General features: G+C 37.4%; 1 protein-coding gene and 1 long non-coding RNA gene across 2 annotated transcripts in view; one reads left to right on the top strand and one right to left on the bottom strand.

The window, feature by feature from the left end:
* Positions 1 to 19,801, top strand: part of LRRTM4 (leucine rich repeat transmembrane neuronal 4) — a gene marked incomplete at both ends in the record, with an annotated part of 342,010 nt that overhangs the window by 71,157 nt on the left and 251,052 nt on the right. The gene's annotated exons all lie outside the window — the stretch shown is intronic.
* Positions 1,327 to 5,002, bottom strand: LOC310643647. Its single transcript, XR_014493108.1, has 3 exons — positions 4,936 to 5,002; positions 2,350 to 2,464; positions 1,327 to 1,389 (listed from the first exon to the last, which is right to left on the bottom strand). It is a non-coding gene; the product is annotated as an uncharacterized lncRNA (long non-coding RNA).

Raw genomic sequence — 19,801 nt, 5'->3', positions numbered from 1 at the left:
TAGTCCTACCCAGTCTGCAGCTACCACTGCAGCCACGCCCACCCAATGGGCCACACCCACCCAATTGACCACACCCACCCAATTGACCATGCCCACCCAAAGGTCCATGCCCACCTGGCACACGATGATACATAAGTGGGTTTTGGGTTGCAGTTTGGGCACTCGGTCTCTAAAAGGTTCATCATCACTGTCCTAGACAAAGAGAGTGAAGCCTTTTTTAAGCCCCACAAAACAAAAATAATGTTCAAAAGCAGTTCAGGATAATGCCTCTCTAATTCACTCAGATATAAGAGGGGAGATAAAGCACAATCATGTATATGTTTATGTATATGTATATGTATATGTATATGTATATGTATATGTATATGTGTATATCTATATGTATATGTACATGTACATGTACATGTACATGTATATGTATATGTATATGATTCTGTTATTACAATCCATTTCAATGGAGGTGGTTGCAATCTTCCTGTGGAGTTTATTTTTTTCTGACCTGGACTCCCCAGTGGGACGAGTAGAGTAACACTTTAACAGTTGATGTGAAATGTTTAAAAATAAGGTTTCCTGGAGAGGTCCCCTTCTGAATGAATTTTAACATAGGTGATTGATATTCCTGCAATGTGGATTTTTATTTTTTTTTGTAGTACGATTGTATCCTAATTTTAAATCAAGTCTACTCGGTGATTGATCAGAGTTCCTCTGAAGCAAGCACTGTTGTGATCAGTGAGGCTATTCTCACTGGAGAATCGTGTAGGTAGGATTACAACCCAGATAATTTAAGTACGACATTCAGAATGAACTCTGCTTACAAGCTGCATTTTCATAAGGTGGGCAAATATCTCTTTATTTGTGGCAGATTGATTGCCGTCAGACTTACTGTGCATCAAAAATAGATTCATATTTAGCAGACAGAGATACGTACTACCTGTGTTAGTGACTTGATGTTAAGGCAGTAATTTCTGTCCAATTCCGAGTCAACTACAATAGACTTTTTCGAAGCATGGGATGAAAATAAAAGTAAAAAGTGCCATGAAGAGATGGGCAGCCAGGTAAATCGTTCAAAGGAATAAATAGTCCTAAAACACTTCTGTCAGTCTATCACAATAAGAAGATGGCTAAAAGAAAACACTACCATTTCTACATTCTAACAAAAGTGGATTTTCATATCTTTCAGATGAGAATGTATAAGCTACAGCCATAAATTCCTGCTTGTGTTAAATTGTTGGCATACATAGTGTTTGTGCTTGACAATGGAGAAAAAGTAGTTCTGCACCTTTTAAAGGCTATGTTACTATGTGTTGCTCTTCCCGATTCCTCTTATTCAGTTGACTAAGTATAACTAAATTTCTTTCATTCTCAAGCTGGACGGGTTGCTCGACTTTTCTGAAAATTAAAATTAAAATATTCTCCTGAGAATCATGTCACTGTCCTGACGATGCTAACTAGTTTCTTGAAGCCACAGCCAAGTGTTTCCCATTAGTAAATCTTTGCTAATGCCTCCCAAGATTGTGAAGTAAAATGGAAACTGGTGTTGTAAAAAGCCAAAACATTTTGGTTTACATCCCTGTTTAACTATTAATCTTACAGGTCTTGTCTGCATAACCCAGCCAGTTAATAACACGGATGTCTGTTCTGTTGGTTCTCCTTCTGATACAGTGACACCAATTGGGAGAAAAGTCACAAACTCTGGATTCTCTGGTTAAGATAATAATAATAATAATAATAATAATAATAATAATAATAATAATAATAATAATAATAATAATAATAATAATAATAATAATTTGGAAGGGACCTTGGAGGTCATCTAGTCCAACCCCCTGCTAAGGCAGGAAACCCTATACCATTTCAGACAAATGCCTGTCCAGTCTCTTCTTAAAAACCTCCAGTGTTGGAGCATTCACCTCTTCTGGAGGCAGGTTCTTCCACTGGTTAATTGTTCTAACTGTCAGGAAGTTTCTCCTTAGTTCTAGGTTGCTTCTCTCCTTGACTAGTTTCCATCCGTTGCTTCTTGTCCTGCTTTCAGGTGCTTTGGAGAACAGCCTGGCTCCCTCTTCTTTGTGGCAGCCCCTGAGATATTGGAACACTGCCATCATGTCACCCCTCACCCTTCTCTTCATTAAACTACACATACCCAATTCCAGCAACCGCTCCTTATATCTTTTAGCCTCCAGTCCCCCAATCATCTTCATACATTGTGCTAAAGTATAGGCATACAGAGTACTCTACCGCTCAGTGTGATGTGTGAATCGAATATCTCTCTCATATTCAACTACCTCACAATATTATGGCTACCAGTTCTGTGCTGAAAAAATCTGAAGGTATCACAAAGATACAGAAAACCTTTGTTGTGTTGTTGTCATCCTCTAAGTGGTCGTCCAGAATTTTGCAGCCCAGATCAGGTAGCCCCGTAGAGCTTTCTTCTGAAAGGTATAAGTGGAGGATATTTACTTGATTTCTTAAAGGAAATAATAGGGATAAACCAATGTAACTTATCTATAAATAATCCAGTTATGATATTTGTTATCAGAACTTCAAAAAATAAGAGAGAGGAGGAGCATGTTACAAATTAATATAAAATTGAGACTTTAATGCTGAATGACTAGCAACCTTATAGCCATTAAGATTTTTCTTGAATGCCTTCTTTGCTTCACAATCTGCTGCTGTTTTTATCCTGTTTCTGCTCTTTTTGATTGTGCTTGTTTTTATTGGTTTTACTCTGTTTTGCTAGCCACTCGGAGTCATATACAGTATATTTATTTTTATTTATTTTATTTTATTATATTTATATACCGCCCTTTCCCGAAGAACTCAGGGCGGTTTACAGGGTGATTAAAACAAAAAATACAAAAGTTAAAAACAGTTTAAAAAATTATATCCATCCCTGAACAAATAAAACCCCAGTTAAAATTAAAATTAAAATTAAAATTCTCAGCCTGGGCCAGAGAGCTCGAAGAGCCAGGTCTTCAGGTCCCGGCGGAATGAACGGAGGTCGGGGGCAGTCCTAAGCTCCACTGGCAGCTGGTTCCAAAGGGCAGGCGCACCCACTGAGAAGGCCCTATCCCTGGGTGTTGTGCAGTCTATAAAATTATTAAATAAATAAATCACATATTACAGGACAGAGGCATTATTATGACTGTGGACTATGAATACCAAGATATTTCAAACATTCCTAAGACTAAATATGGCAGGTATCAGGGGTTAATTGGCCAAGGTCATTTAATCACTATGTGATTAAAAAAAATCCGTGCCTCAACATATATATGTGGAAGCTAAACATTTAGAGAAAATAGTATAGGACTGATATTTGTAAACCAGAAAGGCAGGATGTTGCCTAATAGTAATTCAAAATAAAAACTAAACTGTCATCCAATTATCAAACATTGGTTTAGTATCTGCATTGCCCCTGCAACTTCTGAAAATCAAAAAGTAAAACAAGTGAGAAATCAAAGAAAAGACCTATTGTCCAATGTGAATTTTGAAGTTCCTATCTGAGTCTGAAGTCTTTTCACTTTCCAGTTACCAAGCCATGGGTGGCTAAATCATAGTTTATTGAATTATTGAATTGGCTAAGTTCACAAGATACGCTCGATTGGAAATACTGATTTAAAAGGTGATGCTTCATAATTGACAAACAAACCATATTAACACTTTCTATCATCCTAGTGTGCATGTACCAGTGAATAAATAAGTATGCTTCTGCTAGTTTTTAGCAGGGACAATTTTATTTCCTGCCAACAGCTTGGGTGAACTTATGATGAGTTGGGCAAAGATTTCTGTATCAGGGGCCACACTTTGGGAAGCATGTAGGGCTTGGAAGAATGTAAATGGGATCATTCTGATTACTTCAGTCAAGAAAAATTATTTGTAACTCAGGGTTGAAACAAGGGGTCCTACGTGCTCTCTGAGCTTGGTTGTTGTTTTTTTTAAATCCCATTTATATCCCGCCCTTCTCCGAAGACTCAGGGTGGCTTACAATTTTAAGCACAAACCAATGTGCTTAGCAATAGCCTTCATTCTATGTATATGCCTGCTTATTAGGGCTTTCGCCCCCCCCAAGCGGCATTATTACAAAGTCAGCTTAATTGCCCCCAACAATCTGGGTCCTCATTTTACCTACCTCGGAAGGATGGAAGGCTGAGTCAACCTTGGAGTTTGCGTAATGAAATATCTGCAAAAAGACAACCAAGCTCAGAGAGCACTGAGGACCTCTTATTATTACTTCTGTTACCAGCCACTACCAACTCTTCAATCTTGGAATCAGCAAGTCCTGTTCATTTTGAAAACATTTTGGAGCTTGAGCAAGACCAAGCAGAGCACCTCTTCACTAATTAATGAAATCAGGGCTGACATAACCCTTGCCTGCACTTTCTTAAAGTAGCTCTCCTTTTTCTTCAAAATGCACAGGTGCCCTCCAAACTTGCAAAGTAGTCCCAGGAAAAATATGTTGAGTTTAAGAAGTTGCACAGAAGTGCAAAATGCATTTCTCACGGATGCACCAAAGCATCCTTTTGCCTCTAAAGTTGCTTCATATTTGGCAAAAAACAAAAACAAACAAACAAACAACAAAAAAAAAACACCAATCCCAGTGGAGATACCTACATCTCCTTGTAGGAGAGATGCAGTGGGGGGAAAAATATATATCCAGCTCTCTAAATATTCCTTAGGGAAAAATGGGTGGCATATGGATTTCTTCGAAAAGTATTTACATATACATATTTTACAGCTACCAAGGAAAATTGCATGTTAATCCCCTGTATCCCCCTGCCTAGGGAAATTTATGGAGAAAATTACATAGATGAAGGGACAGAATGTACAAAAGCTCTGCATGCTAGAAAGGAATTGAAAACACAAGAGGTTTGCAATTACTTTAAAAACTGTTATTTATGATTAACACCCCTATTAATAGTGGAACAAATTTATACTGACCCACAGTACAGCAATATGGTTCAGTTGCCCTCAAAGTGCCCAGGAAATGTGATGGATTTCATCCAGTCTCTACTTTGAATATGTTCTTCAGATGAATTCCTTTACCTAGTTCACTCTGTCTTCTTTCTATGATGCATTAAAGCAGCGTTTCCCAACCTTAGGAACTTGAAGATGCGTGGACTTCAACTCCCAGAATTCCCCAGCCAGCTATGCTGGCTGGGGAATTCTGGGAGTTGAAGTCCACGCATCTTCAAGTTCCTAAGGTTGGAAAACGCTGCATTAAAGACTGAATTCTAGCTCCTTTATCATATTTGTCCATATGCTATATCAGCCTAACTTAAAAATGGATGTTTAGGTTTGATAGGGGGAAAAAAGCTTGTTTAAACTATAAAAAAGTTTTCTTCAAATGTCTGGCAATGTGAAGTGTTAGGTGGGTCTTTCCAATGCGAGTCCGGCAAGTGATCTGTCATAGATTTCAGCTAAATACGTTAATTTATTATGTTTTCCTTCTTTGTCACCTGGCCACTGTGTTAAAAAAAAGAGAGAAGGTCACTTTCTCCCTGTACCTTAATTTTAAGTACTTAATAAAATGAGACCAAAGGGCAGGTTGACTAACCAAGCAGCATCTTGATAAACTTCAAAGTAAAAGCGATGTGTCCAATGACGGTGTGTCTATATATATATTTATGGTACAAAGTCCCTACAGAGATGAAGATGTTTCATTTCAACGCTGTCTCCAAGGCAACTCCTTCTTTAAAACTGAGATAGGCAGAAGGTAATACTGAAATCTCTTGATGAGTATATGCAGCGCATAAGCAAGTGTTCATAATCCCCAAGTGGCTTGACAGTAACAAGAACTATGTGTTCCCTCTCTTATTACTTTATACTGTAATTATGTTTTTAGATTTTACTGCTCCCACAGTATCTTAATTTATAACCTGTATTGATTTTTAATACCTTAGATGTTGATACGTATAAATATAGACATGGCATATTCCAGGTTGGGGATAAAGAAGATCCTGGATTCCATAAGTTTTGTATCTGGTTGTATAGCTCTATATCTAATTCTGTTTGACTTCTGGGCTCTTGTGAACATCAAATAAAAACACAATCTGAATTCTGGCCAACAAAATCAGTGCCTTTCTACTATTATATATTGGCCATCCTTATTTAAGGTACCAGACTTTAGTTTCATGCATCTTACCAAACTGTTGTATGAAGAACCATAGCTATCTTGTGCAGCCAATACAGAATTAAACAGTGAAACAGTATGCATTATTATGAAGCATACTTATACTGTTTTGTCATAAATTACAGTGTACAGTCAGTACAGTGTACTGACCTAAAATGCAAGAACTAAAAATAGATCTCTTGTAAAATGGTAACAGACAAAGATGCCAGAAAGTTAATAAGTATTCTCTTTGGCTCTAGTCCCACATGCTGTTTTAGTTCAATTCAATTCACTATGAAATCTAAAATGAATTACCCTTTGTGGATATCAGAATTGGATAGAACAAGAGCTCCATCTCTGACTGATTATTATTATTTTGCATTTCTTAGATTGTTCATATCTAGACTGCAAAAATCTAGACATCCACTCAATAAGGAGACATATAAAATGTTGACTTTTTGCTCTCATCTAGTGACCATCTGAATTTTTGCAACTCATATCTACTAGTCCTAATAACACTTTTGAATTACAAAGCTACTTATATCTCTTTCTTGTCAAGAGATTTAGATACTTTGGGATTTTTGGTAGAGTAGATGAACTGAAATTGTGGCTAGACGTCAAATTATCAAGCTTTCTATAGAATAGATAAATCTTAATCTAATTTTTAGCCCTATTGGGTCAGAACCTCGGAAAATTGGCTCATTCTGGCCTTCTTTATTCATTTTATTCCTAAACCATGTGATGGAATAGGCACCTAGAGAAGCATGAGAGGGAGTTTTGGCAACAGAGTTTTTCCAGAGAGAGGCCCAAGATAAGATAAGATAAGAAAAGATGATAAGATAAGATAAGATAAGATAAGATAAGATAAGATAAGATAAGATAAGATGATAAGATAATCTTTATTGTCATTTTTTTACTGTGGGCACAACAGCACACATCAAAATTGGAAGAGCTGGAAGAGAGAAGGAGAAAGCCATTTGTCCGAAATGGTATAGGGTTTCCTGCCTGAGCAGGGGGTTGGGCTAGATGACCTTCAAGGTTCCTTCCAACTTTATTATTATTATTATTATTATTATTATTATTATTATTATTATTATTATTGTTGTTGTTGTTGTTGTTGTTGTTGTTGTTGTTGTTGTTGTTTTGCAAGATTCTGTCCACTAGTCCAAGCAATTGGACTTCATTGTGTTTGTCCTTGTGTGCCTTGCTAGAGTTAACTACAAAGGGCTCTATGTAAGAAAATGAACATGTAGCAGATAAGGATTGGGTGGAGATGCTGTTCGTTCCATGTCAATTGGTCACATTGGCCACATTTTAAACAGGAAGTAGTATGCAGAATTGATTTTGCATCAAGTACTTTTTGTGATGTCCGGTAAAATAACATACAGGTGGGGTAGCAGAGGTATATTTTTGTTCACATTCTTGTTGAAAACATGGGGATTAATGCCACATCCCTTCCTGCCCTTACCCTAAGCTCCTTTTTATTGGATTTCCTCCTACTGATGATTGACAGTATCTGGATTAGGAAATGACTCCCATTGGAGAGTGTCTAGTCGAGTTAGATTCTTAATTTTTTTTTCTTTGTTAGATTTACAGCTTTCTCCTATGTTCTACCCAAAGTCACTCAGGATGGCTATCAGGAAGCAAATGCAGATAAAGTTGTACGGCAACTAATACATAAAAATAACATTGCAAACAAAAAAAACAAGAACAATTTTAGTTTATGTTGTGGGAAGAAATATATGTTCAGTTATGTTCAGGGACTGGTGATAGGGCACTCTGACACCTTCCAATGTCCTGCTGAACAGATGTCAGGAGAAAGAAAGCACAGATGGTTCTCTGTGGAAATGCATTTAGAATTTCTCCTGACCTGGCCTCAGTTTATCAAGGCATATGGAAGAATAAGTGAAGAGGATCTTTTATCTGGTCCTCTTGGAATGCTCCTGTTGGTAATAATTCTGAGCTCATGACAATCAACTTTGGAGTTTGGGGTAAGGGTAGGAAGGGATGTGGCGTTAATCCCCCTCCCCCAAATTGGAGTGTCCTCATTGATTTCCAAAAGGAAAATAAATGGAAACTTTGTGTTAAATGTGAATAGATTGGAAAAACAGAATTTTAGACTCCATATCTTTAGTTTTATTGGCAAGTCAAGCAAAAAATAGTTTCCCTGCATTAATTATTAGGATTGTGCGTGCTTCTTCGTGATTTTTGAAGAAAAAGTGGTGCTGCTTTAAGACTATATTAAGGAATAAAAACCTGAAAAGGTATTACGTTATGAATAGCAGTGATCTGTTGCGTGCCCATGATTTCCAAATATCCAAATATCTTCCAGTGAATACCCCATTGTTACAACAGGGGTGCCCAACCCCCGGTCCATGGACTGGTACCAGGCCACAGCATGCCAACAACCGGTTCACACAAATAAGGAAAGCTCCATCCACAGGATGCAGGCAGCACACAGAACCACGCACCCTCCAGTCCACAGAAAAATCTCTCTCCCTGGTGCCCAAAAGGTTGGAGACCTCTGTGTTACAAGATTTTTTTAAGAAAGCTTAACTCTGCCTGCATGCATATACACATGCAGGTATAAGTTAGGTTTTTGTATCACAGTCATCTGTTTATAAATGTTTAATTCCTTCAAGTTATATTTTAATGCTCCAAAGCATGATTACAACTAGTGTCAGATGAAATACTAGTATGACAGTAGAATTCTAACTGTTCCAAACAGGTATCATTTAAAAAACAACAACATTTAATACAATATAGTAGCTATTGTTAGATGGCATCATGGCTTTCAAAGGCACTGTGCCCATATATGTGGTTTACATTATAATGTTTTATTTGTGCTTCAAAAATTTTTATTTATTGACCAGTTACTTTCGGGTTCAATTTGTAGAGCAGAAAGAGTTGGAATCTTTCAGTATAGATCTCTCTGTGGATAATCTTCCAAATATGTACTTGGTGAATTAAGTATTTGTCTACAAAGAATGAGTGCATATTTAATACATAAGTCAACAACAAGCCCTCTGAGTGTGAATAGCTCTTGCTCACTACAAAGTAAGGATCTGCCTCGCTACTTGGTCATAAAGGTTTAGCAACAGCCATGGTCTCCTTGGAAATTAAAAGTCTATGGAAACTAATCATGGAAAGAAGCAACCTAGTCCTAGAACTAAGAAGAAATCTCCTGACAGAACAATTAATCAGTGGAACAAATTGCCTCCAGAAGTTGTGAATGCTCCAACACTGGAAGTTTTTAAGAAGAGATTGGACAACCATTTGTCTGAAATGGTATAGGGTTTCCTGCCTGAGCAGGGGGTTGGACTAGATGACCTCCAAGGTACCGTCCAGCTCTGTTATTCTGGTATTCTGGTATTTTGTCTACTGAGAAGTAACAGGTGTGAAGGTCTTAAGCTTCTCAGGACATTGTAGATTAAGTGCAATTCACCCTGAGGTAAGACCCTGAAAGATCAAGTTATAAAATTCTTCAATTTAGTTTAGACCAGGGGTAGGCAACCTCGACTCTTTTGTGACTCATGGACTTCAACTCCCAGAATTCCTGAGTCAGCTATGCTGACTCAGGAATTCTGGGAGTTGAAGTCCATGAGTCATAAAAGAGCCGAGGTTGCCTACCCCTGGTTTAGACGGTACTAAGGATACCTTTTATTATGAATGTTCTTACAGTGTTCTGTCCTCTTGATCTTTATGCCCTTTGACTAAATTGATTTGATTATTTGTAAATCTCAACTTTGAGAAGATCCTTCATTCAGGCATCTAATGACCTTTATCCTGATCTTTGAAGCAGTTAACAATTTCTCTTATAAATCCAGAACAGAAACAGTGTATGTTTCCAAGCAATACATGGGAGGTAGGCTGTCTTCCTAAAAAATTCCTAATAGATTTCTCCTGTTTCTATGTCAGGGATGCTTTTTGTATGCCTAAGATTTTATTATCACTTGAGTGCTGAACAGACCCATAATATATAATTCATTTCATTCTTGTGGCTAGCTTATCTCTACTTGTTTCATTCTGTTTATTGGCTTTTCTTATATATTTTTTCTTGATGTTTTAAGGGTGGATGAAAGGTGGGATAATGTGCTTACAAGAAGTATGGATTAGAAGGGTTTATAATAGCTACTTTTACATTTCTACATTAAAGAGAGCTTATTAAGAGTTTCAACATTTTTAATTCTGAAATGCAATAGCAACAATATCTGGATATAATGTAATTTTTGATTCTTCATGATATTCAGCTAGCTGTGTCAAGTCAGCCAACCATGACTTCATGTGCAATTGAATACAGTTCACAATACAATTCTTTGAAATGCTGTGCTCTCTGGAGCACGGCGGCACAGTGGATAGAATGCAGTATTGCTTGCAGGCTAACTCTGCCACAGTCAGGAGTTTGATCCTTATGGGGCTCAAGGTTGACTCAGCCTTCCATCCTTCCAAAGTTGGTAAAACGCGGACTCAGATTGTTGGGTCTGTAAACCACTCAGAAAATGCTGTAAAGCACTAGGGAGCTGTATATAAGTCTAAGGGCTATTGCTATTGCTGCTATGAGCGAGCCCATTGATGCTGTTATTGGAAGAAATAAACAGTGAAATCAAATATTTCTGAGAACTGATTTCTGAAAATCATGTGTTTTACCCTTTGAATGTCAGTTCAGATGCATTTGAACCAGACAGATTAAGAGTTTGACTGAAAAAAATTGAGATACCCCAGAAGGTCCTCAATTTATTATGTTATCAGGCCTTGGGCTCCCAAGGAACTGGAGATGTGTTTAGGTGGCTCCATTGCTGAAGCTGGCATTTTTATTACTCTTCACTTAACAATTTATATATTCATTTTTCTACTATTTATTTATTTATAAGATAAGATAACCTTTATTGTCACTTTCCGGTGAATACACTGGCCCACATTAATAAAATTCTGATGCCCGCTCTCAAAAGGATGTGTGTGTGTGTGTGTGTGTGTGTGTTTGTGTGTGTGTGTGTGTGTGTGTGCATGTGTATGTGTGTGTGTATCCATGCCCATCCATGCACCACACACAAACATATATATATATATGTGATACATATATCATATGTACAGAAACACACACATACGTATACTGTATATATTAATCACAGCCCATTTTGAATATATTGTCTTGAGAGTTAACTAGATTGATACTATATGGTGCAAAGCTATTACAGAATTTTGCTGTTCTGCTTCAGATACTGTGAGGCCTTTTCCCAGAAGGTAACAAAGAAAATTGGTCAGATATAGCATATGGAGAGGATGTGTAGCATAAAATGTATGTGTGTCTGTGTCTGTACATGTATATTATGCACATTTTTATATCTGTGGCTTTTATCCAATTGTTGCATAGTGCCCAGAGATGTTTTTGGTGACATGGGCAACTATACAAATTTGATTACTAAATAAATAAATGCCCCAACTCCTATTGTTCTTGAATAGGGGGGGGGGGTAGTTTCTACTTTGCATGGAGATATTTCCAAATTCAAGACTAGTTTGATAAAGAACTGCTATTTAAGGAGGTTTTCTATAATCAAATCTTATTCTGTAAGAAATGACAACAACATTTTAATCTGCTACTTTAAGCTATACTTATTTGGAATTCCACTGTGTTTAAATATTATTCCTAACTAAAGGATGCTTTACAAGCTTAACGGAGTCAGGAAACAGGCAAATAACTTTACAATGGTTGAAATGGATACTAAAACAAGATATTCTCTGTTTTATTAATATATAAGCCGTTTCTGCATCATTTGCAGCAGAATAGCAAATGTAGTGAAGTTCTTATTGGTTGAAGGTAGAGTTTGTTCTTTACATGCTTTCCAAAATTAAAATTCCTTAAACTTAAATTTAATTATAACTGTGCAAAGGGTGCGTAATGTCTATGACCTGTCTTGCATCATTCTTCCTCCATTATTAATATTGCAGCCTTCTTCCATGCTTCTGTGAAATCCCAGTGGGAAATTCCTCTTGTTGAACTATTTTAGTATGAACAGCCAGTGAAACCTTTAGAGTGAAAAAACATGAAAGCATGCTGGCAGTACACCAATTACAAAAATAAACTGAACTAAAGAAATTATCAAGCATTCTGAGAAGTCGTAGGGCAGAATATTAATTGGAAAAGGAGGATATTGAGCAGTGAAAAAGCCATGAAAGCTGGCTGGATAACTTTAGTGAGGAAAAGCAGACTCCCACTAAATTTAATAGATGTATTTACTAGTAACAGTGTTTCAGATTTCATCTGATAGCAACAACAACAACAACAACAAATAAATTAAATGTCCTTGTGTAAAACTATGTATCTGACTTTCTCTGTGTCTCTGTCTCCTGTATGTCTTTATCTATCTATCTATCTATCTATCTATCTATCTATCTATCTATCTATCTATCTATCTATCTATCTATCATGTATCTGTATCTATATCTATCTGTCTATTTGTCTATCCAGGGCTTTTTTTCTCATAGAACGCTCAGAACGGAGTTCCGGCACCTTTTTTTGGATGGAACCTTGTAGGGTAGGCAAGGCGGGCTGTATGACATGTGTGAGTTCCGGCACCTTTTTCTTTTACAAAAAAAGCACTGTATCTATCTATCTATCTATCTATCTATCTATCTATCTATCTATCTATCTATCTATCTATCTATCATCTATCTATCTATTCATCATTGTCAACATTTTCATTCTGCAAAATATGTGTTTTGCTCTTAAACAATAGAATATCTGTCTTTGTTTTCTACTCACTTTTACTGATGCTAGAACTATAATGACATAAGTTTGGAAAATGGATATGGCATTTAATAATTTGCAGACTGAAGCTAGAGAACCTTGTGAAGAAACATGGTTCCAGGAGAGGAGCATCAGGTGTACTTTACACCTGTCAGTCATGGAAATGACCTGTAGATATTGTTTTGCATTCATTATGAATAGACAACAAAAAACCCCAAGCTCCATAGTATGCATATAGTCAAACTTTAACAGTGCTAAGAAGATATTTTAAATGCATGTTGAATTTTCTGCTTAATATTCTGTTGTCTATGTTCAAACTGTACAGTAAAGCTCGAAGTCTTTAGATAGAATCTCATCAATAGTTTGCTCCCAGCATGATCTAACTTCTGTTATTTACGCCATGGTGAGATCCATATGGCGTATTGAAAGGTTTACAAAGCATTTCTGTCCTCTAGAGAACACCCTCAGTGGTATCCAGTTGTGAAATAACCTTCTCGAGCATGTTCATCAGAACTCTAATTTTAGAGGACCAAGGAATGTCTTCTCATTTCCCAAAGCCTTTCAGTGGTACATGTGGGATTATATACAGATTTGATTGTGCTTTTCATTTTGGCAGAGAATAGCAAACAATGCAACTTCATGACTGGGGCACCTCGGCTTTAGAAAATCTCCAGAGACCTAATTGTTTTCTTCTTTGCTCATCTTTTAGTGGGAAATAAAGACTTGGTTCTTCCAACACAGGTTGAGTTTACCATGTCAGTTTATTAGCATAATTTTTGTTGCTTTTTACTGATTAACAAAGAATTGGTCAAGTTGTATGCTAGTTTGATTTGTAGCTTGAGGTTTTTGAGGTTTGAGGATTTTTTTGGGGCTAGCATAGACTGTATTAAAAGAGTTTGAAACCATCTTATACCATAAATTCCCAGGTAGGGTGAATGTATGTGTATTCAAATTAAAATAACAGAAAACTATGCATTAAATGCAAAATGCACCCACATAATGATTATATAGCATCGTTCCCTAAGTGAGCTATAGTATGTTTATGGTTTCTAAAGCCCTTTCCTACAATATAGAAATCTGTGGGCAGATTGCAGTCTCTGGTTCCCGTTTGCTGATGCCTGCAGAAAGGTAGGAAGGACAACATAAATTGATAATCAGTATTAAAGCAGGTGCAGGTGGGCAATTAACAGTGAATGCATTGGATTAGCAAAGTGGGGGGGCACTCTCGGGGGGGGGAGGTAAAAGAGGACTCTGACGTAAAAAGGGATGGGATGAGGGAGGAAATGGTAGGCAATTAACTAAATAATATTGGAAGCTTCTGTTGAAAGACAATAGGTGTTGTAAGACTTGAAAGCCATAACGTATACCAGCATCTAGTTCTTGTTTTGCTTAGAAAAAAGCTTACTGCTTAAAAACTTCAGCAATTTGATGGGGATTGTTTCTTGTGTTAATTACTGTCCAGAAATACTATGGTCTGGTTTTGGAAAACAAATGAAACATTTGAATTCCGATCTCAGTTTGGCTCTCTCGACTTCTTTATGATAGTGCTTTAAATAGAACACAGAATATATTTATAGAATTCTCTTTTATTATTTCACTGAGAAGTAAGGCAAATGGTGGGGTGGTTAGCTTGCTTCCTGGGGGGGGGGAGGAATAGTTTTCCTATTTACCTCTGAAAGGCATTGTTTTGTTTCCAGACAAATGTCTTGTTGTGTCCTTTGGAAAGAATTTTGGTTATTTCTTGTGGTCACTAACAAAGTCTCCAGGACAACTCATTTATCATAGATTAATAAGTGATAATGACTGGGTTCCTCTGGCAGACTAAATCATGCCCAAACAACTGTATTAATTGCATTTGCACAACATGTTTATCCATAGCTAATGTGACTTATTCAATTAACCAAACTTTCAGTATCCTGAACCATAAAATACCCAAATGGACCATTATTTTTTTACAATGAGCTCAAGGTGGTTGACTTGCTTAAAGCTTATTGTGTCCGAAAGAAAGTCACTTATTTAATGTTGTTTGAACCACAACAGTGAAAGGCTGGTCTAACCTACTTAACTATTTCAGATTGAACCTAAGACATTTTTCCTATGCTAATTGAAGGCTATCACTGAATTAAGGACTTTTGCAAGGGTGGAATACAAAGAGGGAACAAAGTTGTATTTGCTGTCCCAAAGGTTCTTCAGAACTGAAAAAGCTTCTTGGATGAGAAGCTAAACATCTTCAAGGAAAAACAAAGTCCAGTTGCCTTTTGAAAAAGCATCTTTGGGACAACCATGACCTGGATGACTGAGAATCTCCACATATATTTTATGTTGTCTAAGTCAGAAATGGACACTCCATGATTTTCTTAAATGATTTTTTTTTCATTTCTTAAAAATGGTGCCATTACCAGCAAGCAAAAAACCAAACCAAACCAAATGGGCTGAATTTCCTTCATTTTTTAAAGAAAGAAAATAATAATAATAATTTTAAAAAGTGGTATGAATCTTTGTTTACTCTTGATGCACTATTACAGCCTGGTAACAAAATGTTCAGAAACCAACCCACAAGCTTGGAGAACAAACCTCCATTCACACTATTTTAATGCAAAGAACAGATCTATATGAATCTGGGATTTAACTGACTTTCAACTGAATCAATCTTGTGGAATCATTTTGATGTATCAAGTTGAATGTCTTTCAGTCAATTCAATTCTTCACTGCACATGAACCCTCCTTTTAATTGAAGAGTTTTGTAAATTGAAATTCAGTCAGATTATCAAGTCAGATCTTGAGTGAAATGCCTCCCACCCACCCACTCACCCAGTGGTGGATTCAGCTGGTTTGCCCCCCTTCGGCAGAACCTATAGCTATTTTTTTTGTTGCCCAGGCCCAGAATGGACTTCCAGAAGTGGCATCCACACAGAGAACCGGTTGTTCACATATCTGAATCCCACCACTGCATTCACCCACCCATCCCAACAATCTGGAAACCTTGATAACATTCTCTTGTTACAGCTTTTGAACGATGATAAACAAAAGCAAAAAAAAAAGAGAAAAAGCCTACCAACTCTTCTGAGCTCCTGATGGATTCTTGCCTCTGCTTTAATCAATTCTAGCATTTGGTGAGATGCCACTTGAGATCTGCTATTCTAACTTGGATTACCTTGCTTGTAGAGTTAGCACCAGCTCCTGAATCTTTTAACATTGACTGCCAGATTCACAGTGATCACAGAATTCATTCATGATTAGATCATTCCTGGGGAAACATCTGAGCAATGTCTTCCCTAGGTGTAAAAGCAATGAATTTAAAATCTCCAGGTAGTAAAATGGGCAGATGTTTAAATCTACAGCAGGATTGACAGAATTGGAGTTTATTCAGTTTTGAAAACAGGGAAGCCACTTGAGCCACTTACATGCCAATTATCTCTCCATCCACGGAGAGTCAGGCAAATGTTCACTTGTCTCACACATGATAGGGCTATTCATTACCTTCCTTGTATTTGCAACTCTGCTATGATACCATGCATAGAATCTACTTAGGAACACTGATGTAGTAACTACTGGCATTTATTTTAAACTGTTGGTAAATATTTCAGGACTATTAAGTCTCTTTGGGGCTCCCCCTCTGTGTCCTCTTTTGAAGACTGTGATTTATCTTAAGAAGGACATTGTATGTTTAGTTAACAATCTCAACCATCCAGTCCTAATGCTTTCCTGAGTAGCAGGGGGTAAATTCCTATAGCGCCATTGCCCAATTGCTGCTAAGGACAGCACAGAAGGGATGCAATTGTTTATGGTAAATCTGCCCTCTCAAATGAGGACATTCTGTTAACGAGGCAGTGTTTTGAAGGAAAATCTCATTAGTCACTTGCTCTTCTCAGGGCTTAGAGCGAAGCTGGAATTATTGGGCTGATGTCAGGCTACCTTTCATGGAAGCTTATCAAAGTGAGATCCAACCTAGAATTAAGGAGAACTTTCCTGTCAGTGAGAACAATTAATCAGTGGAACATCTTGCTTCCAGACGTTGTGGGTGCTCCATCACTGGACGTTTTTAAGAAGAGATTGGACAACCATTTGTCTAGAATGGTACAGGGTCTCTTGCTTGAGCAGGGAGTTGGACTAGAACAGTGGTCCCCAACCTTTACGGCTTGGTGGCCTAGCCAGGAGGAGAGGGGAACTGGCTTGCGAAAGTCAAGCTAGGTGCTGACCCATCTCTTGTGCAAGTTGAGCTGTGCATGCATGCATACATACTCTGACAAGCCACTCGCATGGTGCAGTTCCAAATGGGCTACAGACCAGTAGTGGGCCATAGTTTGTGGGTTGGGGACCCCTGGACTAGAAAACCTCCAAGATCCCTTCAACTCTGTTATTCTGTATTATGTAAGTTTCAGTGTTACAGGTGGCAAAATGTGGATTAAAGTTATTGCATTGTTTGAGGGGAGGGAGATTAGAGTGCACATGTTAGCCAAGAGATTTGGATGAGTTCTCCATGGTCAGAAAGTGAATATGCTCTGTCTTTTATTGAACAATTATCTCCCCCATTACCTCCAAATGTCCTTTCTTTCAGTTGTATCAGAAGGGAATTTCTCTTGGAAGTTGCTTCCTTCTCTCAAATATAATATTATTGTCACCACCAAGGAGAAATTCTTGAAAAAAGAAATCATTGAAAAAAAACATCACCTGTCTCTGAATAAATTGTCCACTTGATTGCTCTGTCCACCAATTTGGTGGAGAATTTTGAAGTCATTAGTGTCCAGGTCTAATTAATTCAATGCAGTTTGTCGTTCATTTACTTAAAAGCCAATAGGGTGATCAACTAAGAGATTAGGGCTGTTGTCTATCAAAACTCTTGCCAAGACAGTACTGCCTTAATGTTTGTGGGCATTATATGATAATCAGGTTTAAAAATAGACGTATTCATCCATCTATTCAAATTAAATTAAATCAAATTATTTATTACAGATCAATGGCCCAGTCTAAATAAAAACTACAAATTAGGGTTAGAAGATAGAATGTACAGAATAAAATAAAATGCATAAGATGAAAGATCTATAATCATACTTGCACTATTTTGCTGTCAGCAATATATATTTTATAATCTGGGGAAAAAGATAACTATGCAATGGCAAGAGTTACCTGGAGATCTTAAACAGTAAGAATTGCATTTAAAATTCTTCTGGCCATCCTAGAAATGGAATTAGAAAATGCGCTAGGAGCTCTTTGCATATGTCTCTATATAAATTACAATATAACAGAATGTGAGTTCTGGTTTCAATATTACTGCTATTAGTAGGGCATGGCCTTTCTGCACATAGAATTTTGCAAAACTTTCCCTCCAGCTCTGCTGATGGTATAATATTGAATTGTACTAATGTAAATGCTTGTCAAAATTTATTGTTTGTGTTGATCTTGGTACAATGTTGCCTTAAACTGTCTCCCAATTGTACCCTAGGTAAGTGTTTACTGTATTTTGATTGTAATTTTATATCAAGGATCCTTTCCTTAATCACTGCCATTTCTTGATCTTGTCCCATGGGCATGAAAAATCCAATTTATATCTTTTTTTTAAAAAAAATCTCAGTTTGTAATTTCCAGGAGGAATCATGCTTATCGCTTAATGTCAGATCTTAAGCTTGAAACTGAATCTTCAGCCAATATTTAAATGTGCATAGCCATGCTCTTGTTTTGACTTTTCTAAGTCTTGCTTCCAGCCACAACGCAGCATTAGACACACATTTTGGATGTTGGAATGGCTTTCTTAAGGATCCTGACTATATCCTTTCCAAATTCTGCTAATTGATTTCTGGGTTTAATTGGGCTCCATCTAACAGCTGGGATAATGTCTTGGCTTCAAAAAGATTGAGGACAGATGGCATATATTGGGCACCTTTGGAGAAGAGGAAAGAAAGAATTGCTGCTGAAGTCCTCTGGGCATTTGAAGCAACCTAAGCAATGTCTGTGTGACATTTTCCAGACTGGTGTGGCATGAATCTCAAGAATTTGTAACTGGGGACCTGCTCTATTTTTATTTATGTCCTTCAAAAGTCCAAGACATTTTTTTAAAACCTCTTGCAAAATGCCTTTTTTCATAATTGATCTATAATGAATGTTCCTTGCAGAACTGGGCCAAGCCACCTATAACCCTTCTAAATTCTGTTGCCATTTGTGATAATGAAATTGCATTGTTTGCACGAAGAGCACAGATACAGGTCTGCTATACAATTTTGGGGGTTTAAAATCTCCATTGAAAGGTTACTAGCTATTAGCTTCAGCTAGTTACTCGCTGAAGAGCCATGGTGGCACAGTGGTTAGAATGCAGTATATTGCAGGCGATTCTGAAAAGCTCAGCATTGACTTAGCCTTCTATCCTTCCACGGTCAATAAAATGAGGACCCAGATTGTTGGGAGCAATAAGCTGACTCTGTAAACTGCTTAGAGAGGACTGTAAAAGTACTATGAAGCAGTATATAAATCTAAGTCCTATTGCTACTGTGTTGGTATAATAATTAGAGAGTAATGGAGCCAGAATACAACCTTACTTAATCCCCTTGCTGGTTATCACTGCATCTGAGACATGCCCAGCTGTGGTACATCAATATTCCAGTTTCTGATCCCTGAAATTCCAGCTTCCTCATGATTACTGATTAAAAAGGTAAAGGTAAAGGTTCCCCCGCACATGCGTGCTAGTCATTTCTGACTCTAGGGGCCGGTGCTCATCTCTGTTTCAAAGCCGAAGAGCCAGCGCTTGTCCGAGGACGTCTCCGTGGTCAAAATGCACCCTTGACACACTACTTTCTCTAGCTTGAACCAATGAGTGTCTCCATCTGGTGTCCTCAAAGTGGCTTCCTAATTTGTGTACAGCAACTCCATTATATATGTTGGTTGGCACTCCCAGGTTTTCTAGGACTCTCCGCAGCTTGCCGTGATTGATACAATCAAAGGTTTTCTGGTAGTCAATA

The sequence above is a fragment of the Vipera ursinii genome (assembly GCF_947247035.1).
Source record: "Vipera ursinii genome assembly, chromosome: 8".
NCBI classification, from domain to species: Eukaryota; Metazoa; Chordata; class Lepidosauria; order Squamata; family Viperidae; genus Vipera; species Vipera ursinii.
The sequence above is the reverse complement of the archived record's forward strand: the minus strand, read 5'-3'. Positions and strand labels throughout refer to the sequence as shown.